The sequence below is a fragment of the Porites lutea genome, chromosome 3 (genome assembly GCF_958299795.1).
Source record: "Porites lutea chromosome 3, jaPorLute2.1, whole genome shotgun sequence".
Taxonomy (NCBI): domain Eukaryota; kingdom Metazoa; phylum Cnidaria; class Anthozoa; order Scleractinia; family Poritidae; genus Porites; species Porites lutea.
Window position 1 is genome coordinate 18,940,429 of NC_133203.1, and position 8,696 is coordinate 18,949,124.

At 39.9% G+C, this 8,696-nt stretch overlaps 1 pseudogene; it reads left to right on the plus strand.

Moving 5' to 3' along the window:
* The first annotated feature begins 881 nt into the window (after positions 1 to 881).
* Positions 882 to 1,836, plus strand: LOC140931807 (uncharacterized; annotated as a pseudogene).
* Positions 1,837 to 8,696: the final 6,860 nt, after the last annotated feature.

Below are 8,696 nucleotides of genomic sequence, written 5' to 3' on the forward strand. Positions count from 1 at the left end.
CATTCTTATCACTGATATTCTTAGTTAAAATGAAGATGAAGATGACTTCCACATGTGTCGAAACATCAGTCACTGCCAACAACAGTCCTATCAAGGTCAACACTCACCCAGATGATCGTTGTTTTAACAAACTTAAAACGTACACCGTATTCAACAATTTTTGAAGGCAAATGAGACTGGGGGAAGTTATCAAATAGAATTGGAGGGAGCAAAAAGAGAATGTGTTTATCTACAGTCTCCTTGCATGGCCATAAAAGTTTTATCTCTGGACTGCTTGCAGTTCTTCGATGTTTGGGACGTAACATGCTCATTCATCAAGGCAATGCTAAAGTTGGGGAAAGAGAAAGGATGTGGGCGGATTAGTGATTGGTTGAAAGGAGCACAGAACCACCTCTACATGTGTGCCACATCCACTAGACTGGGTTTTGGAGAACTTATTATGGCCAAGTGGAAGTCATTCATGCAGCATGTGGCGAATAAGCATGAGGACCACCCATCTCTGTTCAAGCAATGTGCTCATGAAAAAGAAATTGAAAGAAGAAGATGGATCAAGATAGGTATTCTTTAGAGTTATTTCTAACAAGGAAGAAACATAATTACATAGTTTTTTATACACTTATTGTACTCTCACCTTTTCAGTAGTAACGTACTTGTGGTATATCTGAAACATTACTTGTGTACATTACTTTGCCAATCTACAACTATGAGTACTTTTCAGTCAACCCTCAAGAATACCATATAGGTTCCCTTTGTATTTTAGGAGTGAAAGCATATGATAAGCTCAACAGCCTTCTCACCAACACAGAACTAGTGGAGAGATTGGGCCGAGTGATGGCGGAGTAGGAGCACCCAAAAAGCCGTCCGCCTTCCAAAAGTTCTTTATGGCCGAAAAACTGTCTAACTATATTAAAAAACGCAGAAATCGATCATCGACAAGCTCCGGAGGCGAGACCTCGCCATTTCAAGAGGCAAAAAAGCCCAGAGATCTAACAGAAATAGAAGACGAAAGCACAGGTAGCAACCACGAGACAAATGACGAAGTCATGGCGGCTCTCGACAAAATAGAACACATCGGAGAAAAACTTAACTCCATCATTGATAGACTGAGTAAACTTGACTCAATTGAAAGCACAGTAAGAAATATAGAAACCAATTTAGCGAATCTCAAGACAAGAACAGCAAAGCACGAAGAGTTTCAAGCAATGGCCAAGACTGACATAGCTGATCTAAAGAAGTCTTGCAGTTTCAATACTGAGAAATGTAAGGAATATCGAGATGATTTAAAAAAGAAGATTGACAAGCAGGATGAAAGAATTACCTCTCTGATTGAGAGTGAGAAGAAACAACCACCAAATGGATGAGATCATATCCAAGAACCTTTATCTGGAAGCTTACTCTAGGAGAGAGAAAATTAAATTTTTTAATATCCCTGAAGCACGAGAAGAAGATACCGAAGAAGTTCTTAGAAGTTTCATGGAGAGAGATCTCGGATATCGTAATGGCCGCAGCGTGGAAATCCAACGCGTACACCGTCTATCAAACCGACGTAATAGCAACACAGCTCCACGTCCTATAATCGCCAGATTTCTTCGATATAAAGATGTCCAGGAAATTTTCTCCTTGGGCCGACGTCTAGAGGGGTCCGATTTCCAAATGTTCCGCGATCTTCCATTGGAAATCATAAAGCGCCGGAAAGATCAAATGGCAGTTTTCAAACAAGCACGACGACAAGGTATGAGAGCATCTTTCAGCAAGAGCAAGCCCGACAAGCTGTTTATTAACGGCAGTTTCTGGCCTCTGGGCAAGCGCCTCGATGCAACAGAAGCAGCTGAGTAACTGTTTTTCGTGATTGTACCTCAGAACTTTACTCTCCTTATTTATAAATCTAGGGTGGCGGGCGGCTTAGCTATCCCGATCGGTAATAACTACTCGACCAGGTTTTTGCTTTCCTTTACGCGCCCGCTAGCCACTCGAAACCCTAAACTGATCAGGTTTTTTTATAGTTAAATTGCTTATGTTTTGTTGTGTTATTTTTGGTTACTTTAGTTGTTTTATATGTAATTGTTTGTGTTTCCGTGCCGCCAGTTTGCTTTTCGTATTAGTACAACGCTGTTTTATCGATTCCAGTGTGCATAGCTTTATAAACTACATCGATAAAATTATACCCACAGCTTCGGATGCAATTTCTTCTTTCAAAGCTTAAAAATTACAATTTCTGAGCTGTATGCAAAACATCTTCGCTCGGCTATAACGCTGTTATTGTCGATTAATCCAACAGTGCAGATATCTATTATATCTCCTTTTATTTATATACAAAATAGATAACAATACTATCACGGTAGCTTCTCTCAATGTACGGGGCCTTGGGAATAACGCTAAAAGAAGAGAAACTTTTAATTGGTCTTTTATTGAGCGCACGCTCCAGCACTTTGGTTTCGGCTCTTCTTTGATAACCTGGGTTCAAACATTTTACAAGAAAACTGTTAGGCTGAACAGTTTTCAAAAACCCTAATTTCAATCCATTTCAATCTTCTTGAGTTTTGCCCATCCGTGGAATCTGTTGTTTCTGTTGTGTTATTTTAACCTTCCTTTAATGTTTTAGGTGGTTTTTTTATGTTTCTCTCAATTTAACGGGCATTTTGTAATTACCTACTTTGTCTGAATTTTGTGACACAGCTCCTCTAAGTTCAGAAACTGGATGATACCGTTCAAGTTGGCACGATTACTGGTCACACATGACGGCAGAAAGTTGACCCGGGTAGGCGAGTTATCCCTAGCCGAACGTTTAGAAGGCAAGCACCAGGGTTACCCTCCCGCCTTGTAAACAGGGCCTCAGACTATTTTATACTTTAAAAACATGCTTACCTCAATGGTTGCGAAGTAACGAAGTTGCTAACTTCAAAATTTTCACCACACTCGGTAACTTAACCAGACCCTACATCTTCATGTGTAAGCTCCGTAATGTGTTTAAATGTGCATTCTCTGATTCTCGCAAGTACAATGACGAAACAACGGCTGAAAAAACGTTCGGAATTAATTCCATGTTAGATATCGATCAGCCAACGACGATAAGTCAAATGCCTTAACTTTAGACTTCAGAGAATCGTAACTGGAAATGTCACCGTCGAGTTGTTGTTCCGATCCCATGAGCGCGCTGCAGCCTGTCAACAAGCTCCGTAGTTTTCGAATACGACTAGTTACAAAAAGGTGATTTTGCATTAACAGAGAACCATAAGGAAAGAACCGCGTAGAGTCCACCCGCTCATAACCTCATCCAAAAATGAAAAACAGAACACGTTTAATCTGAAGTGTTCCAACATCTTCAGCTAATAGCTCAAATATGTCAGATGACAACGAGTCAGAGTTCAAAGCAGAGCTCTTAGGACAATGTTTCCAATAAGGCAACCAACCATAGCGGAGCTCTCGCGCGCGAAGCGCGCAGCGGAGCACCATGGGTAAAAAAATGTGGTAAACTACCCATCCGAGAAAATTTGGTAATCACGTGACCGTACACCAACCGCCCGCCCGCCCGCCCGTCCGTCCGTCCGCACCACAGACATACCAATGAAAAATAATTCAATTAACAGGTATGGCAACCCAAATGCAACTCAAGGAAAGAAATCGCATGGCCGCCCGGATTTTTAGAAAGAAAAAACAACAACAAAGTCGTGTCTTTTTCAACGTTATTTTTTATGTTTACACTCACGTTGATAACAGAGAAACTGAGCTAGAGCTAGTTTCTGAGAACAAAAGAGAAGGATTTTGTAGGAAGAAAAACATGAAAATTCAAAGCGGCTGTGAGACAATGAGAAATGCTAGTGGCCAGCAAGGTGAAACTGAGCAGCAGTGAAAAATAAAAGCGAACATCAACACAGGAGACAAAATATTGGGTAAGAATTCCTCCATATAAATAATGTGCAACCAGGAAGTTTGACGTTTAGTCCTACAAAACAGCGTTGTAGTTGTGCAAAACAATGGCAAAGAAGAACGAAAAGCGTGCTGCACGTGCAAATTTTGTTGTTTTGCTAATTAGAAAAAAAAGTGTGCTGCACGTGCAATTTTTTTTTTGCTAATTAGATCTATTGATACCATTTCCATTGGCCTCCCTGTTTAGCATTAAAGATTTAAATTTTTTTGTTTACAAGTTTCATAAACAAGAGCTTCGCTTTTAGCCCTGGCTAAATCTATATATTAGTTCATGTACGTGACATCCAACTCCCGCTTCCCACGTGACAAACATGGTTTTTTTTGGAGGGGCTTATCTTTTTCAAAATCGATTGGGCTAAACTTATAGTTGGAAGGAAATGTACCATTTTTGTTTACGGTATCCATCTCTAGCATTTCTCGTAATTTCGGCCCAAAGCTGAATGAATTAGTTTTGTCTTACTACCCAAGGACACATAAGTGCGCCTCCACATATATTGTTATCTATTAATGGTCTTACCTCAGCCACGCTGCCTCCCTAAAATGTGTGACATGTTGTTAAGGATTATTGCTGTCATTATTTTCCAGAAAGCAGCACGGCAAAGAAAAGCCGTCAAGGTCAGCACAACAATTTCAGAGTAGGATAAAAGCCGATACCTCGGCGCGATTCAGGCTTCCTACATGTCCTCCGATGACTCTGTCTGTGACAGTGAGGCAGAGGAAGGGGAAGAAAGGTGCCGATGAAGCCAAAGAGACAACCGTCAAAAGGAAAAAATTCCTGACAAAAAAATTGCCGTGGCGCTCTACTGAATTGGAAGATTTAGTTCAGTCGCTGGACTGAAAGTCCTCTCGAAGAAGGTCTTCTAAAGCAGCGGCTATGATGACTCGCAGAGAGTCATCGGAAAATGCCTCGGAGCGTCTTGCCCCGCAAGACGCTCCTCAGTGGGCAATCCGCCTACCGCCCTTAAATACGTAATACCGAGATGAGGCAAGAGCGAATTGGATGGGGGTCTGAATGGGGAGGTAACTTTGAAGCCGGGCTTTTTTTTTTTTTTCAATTTTGACGGTTGATAACAACAAGAAGTTTATTATGTGGAAATTTAGTCCAAGAGTTTCACAAAATAGAAACTTCTGTGTAAATAAATATGAAACTTTTGTGTTTTGAAGGTTTTCGTGACCTTTATTTAAAGGAGCCAGTCGGTGAAGATCAGCTGAAATGATGAGCTAGTAAGCGATTTGAAACGGTAAAAAACAGGGTGAAAACGGTAAAAAATAACCTTTTTTGACGGGTGACGGTTTAATAATCCCACTGAGACCCTCTGGGCGGAAAATCAGAATGCACTCTGACAGGATGACGATTCCGCACTCTGAGCTGAACGAACTCACTATCAACTCTTTAGGCGATTCAGTCATAGAAAATTCGAATTGTTATAGACAATGAGTTTTTTACCAATTAGAGTGGGGAATTCGATTGTTGTTAGTTGGAGGGCCAGGTCCACCAAAGAACTTTTACCGCCTGTGTTAGACTGCAGGGAATCCCTGTGTCACTAACAATTACAGGTAGCTCGATTTTTCTTTTTTTCTTTGGCACGGTGAGGGGCCCGCAAAGTCATAGTGCCGGTGAAAGTTGAAAATTTTCTGTTAGTTTTTGGGTGTTGGTAAGTAGTTACTATCCAAAATTCAAAGACACACGCGACAGTTGGCATTGTCGCCAAACGTCTGAATCGTTTAAGACTTGGGTCACGTGGCTTCTTTGTTAAAGCAAAACTACTCTCGTGGTCAGATTTCTATGCATTTCGAAGGCCAAGAAAAACAATGGCATTTCTGTGAACCAAACAAAAGACGAATTTTCGTTTGATGAAAGTAAATCGATGAGACTCCCTTTGATTGCAGTTTTTTATGGCTTTATAACTCAAATGCGCGAACGACAAAGCGGCAACGTAACCAAGTCAGCAATTTGAAAGCTATGTGACCACATAGGTTCCCTTTTTTTGGCTAGACAAACAAAGCCACGTAACCCTAAGACGCTAACGTCTGTCTTTCGCAGCCTAATAGTTACCATTTTTATTTTTAGCCTCGACTTTTGGCCTGAGTTTGTTTTCGGGGTTGCTGATTATCTTTTTAAAACAATACGCCCTTTCCCCAGTGACCTCAAAACTAACTTTAAAGAGAGGCTAAGTGCGCGCAATTGATATAAATGTGACTTTTCATATTTATGAAAATAAAACTCATTTTACAAAGGTTTTGCACTTAGCCTCGTTTTACTGAAAAGTGAGAGAACTTGGAAATGGCCTAAAGATTCAAAGAACATTCTGAACAACGCTGAACAACCGTATTGAAATAAGATCTGGATTGACATAGCTATCTTTGTTCAAGTACGCAGAATTGATACAGAAACATCTTTCGGTTTTATGTTTCAAGACTGATAATGTTGTTATCCATATTTTATCAACATGAGCTCCATTGAAAGAAGTGATTAGAGCCTGTTTCCCTATAAAACTGTTAGTAGCAGATTCTTTTATGATACGAAGTTTAATACTAATTTGGAAAAGTTTGAGGAGTCGGCTCCTTTAGTCCTTGTTGGAAAAAATTTAAAATAAAGACGTGAAAAGCGCAGGAGAATTGGCGAAAGAAGCGAGCTCATTCGTTCTTTTTTCTCAGTACAAAAGAGGAGCCTGGTATCAGGCTAATTGAAAAGTAACTTGGGCTTTATTGTAATTTTTTTTTCAGTTAAGTAAGTGTTTTTAGCTGCCGTAAGTTACATTGATAATCTCTGACTGAATATTTTTAGTCAGACTTTAGTGCGAGTTTTCCGAATTGGTATAGAAACATCTTGGGGTTTCTCCGACACACGGAGAAAGTTATCTATAATTTGTCGTATTCTTGTATACAAAGTTACTAACTTGAAGCTTTGGGGTCAGCTCCTTCTTTCGTTGTTGAAAAAAAAAATGAAATAAAGAGGGGAAAAGCGCCGAAGAATTGGTGAAACTGAGAAGCGAGCTCATTTGCCCCCTTTTCTACACAAAGGAGCTTGGTCCCAAGCTAATTTAAAAGTAACTGGGAAGACCTCTCAGCCTTACATAAGTTAACTGATAATTTGGGACAATTGTAAGTCAGACTTATTATAAGTGCGAGTTAATTGTTTTAAGTTAACTCAGATACTTTCAACTTTAAAAGCATGCATAAGTAAAATTGTTTGTATTGGCACTTTCGCCTAAAATTGATAAATTAAAGTTTTGACTACAATAAAGTATGAAATTCAAAGTAAAAAGTTTTATTTGTCTCACCTTTGACATACGTGTGTTCATGGCGCGTGAATTACAGATAAATTTGACAACACCATATGTCATGCCTTTGACTTGAATCTTACTCACATTTTACGACACCTTTATCAAACCTTTGATTAAAAACCCAGACATATTTGACGACACTTTTGTCAAACCTTTGTTTTGAATATTACACTTATTTGACGACACCTTTGTCAAACCTTTGACTTGCCTCTCAGACACAGTATATTTGCAAAGCCTTTGTCAAACCTTTGACTTGAATCTCAGACGCATTTGACGACAACTTTGTCAAACATTTGACCTGAGACTCAGACACATTTGACGACACTTTTCATAAGCCTTTGACTTTAATCAAAGACATAACTTTGCCACGCTTTGTCACACCGTTGGCTCGAGTTTCAGACATATTTGACGACGTCTTTGATAGGGGTACAAATGCTAATCAAAAATAGCTTTGATGCGCGTCAAAGGTAGGGGTTAAAGGCGTGACAAAATGGCCTTTATCGCCTGAAGACCCGCCTTTGACCACGAGCAAAGGTAAACATTTGTCGCAAGTCAAAGATGCACAAAGGTGTGCAAAGGTGGCCTTTATCACGCGTTTGACTTCACCTTTGACGTTCGGTAAATCCGTTTTTTCGTCCCGTGTGTAGCACAGCTACAGCTAATCTGCAGCCATCATAACACGGAGATAGAGGCAATATCATCTAAGAGGAAAGCCCCTTACATCAGGTCTTGTTGGGGCATGCTCATGCACGAGGGTCTAGTTGATAACAGTGAACACTTTGAAAACAAATTAACAGACAATTGATTGAGAGAGGATAAGAGCTGAGCAGTTCTAACACTGCTAAGGTTAAAAGTTTTTCGGGATGTAAAGCTCAAATTACTACTAGCACAGGAAGACTTTAAGGGTAGCCTGTGCCACAGACAGAACTCAACTAATATGCACTATGATTGGTCTGTTAAAGGTGCCATTATTGAATGGCCAGTCAGGTTGAAGGGAAATATAAAAAAGACTTCCGGTGATTTGGCGAGTCCAATTGGGGCCCAGAACAAGGCTTCTCAGATGTCACTTATTGGGTTTAGATTATGTGTGTGACACAGTTTACAGTTTACAGTTTACAGGGTTGCATGTGGAAAATAAGGAACATAGGAGACAAGAAAAAAGTATTCAATGATTACTTCTCTTCCTTGCTTGCCAACAATTATAGCTTGAAGTTGAACCGCTTTAAGATTGGCTCCCTCTGGATAAGGATTCATCGGCTTATTTGATCTACCATGATCTGAGTGATCTAGGATCACTGAACCTGATCAGGATAATCTCAAAGGACCGAACCCTTTATATACATACAAGGGAACTACAACTCAGCCTATTTTATGTTTATCGGTCCATGCACATGTTGATTTTATTGCGGCTAACATTTCTGAATCTTCTAGGTTTCTTTATAAAACTAAATGGTAGTTACCCTCAAAATCCCTTCTTACACA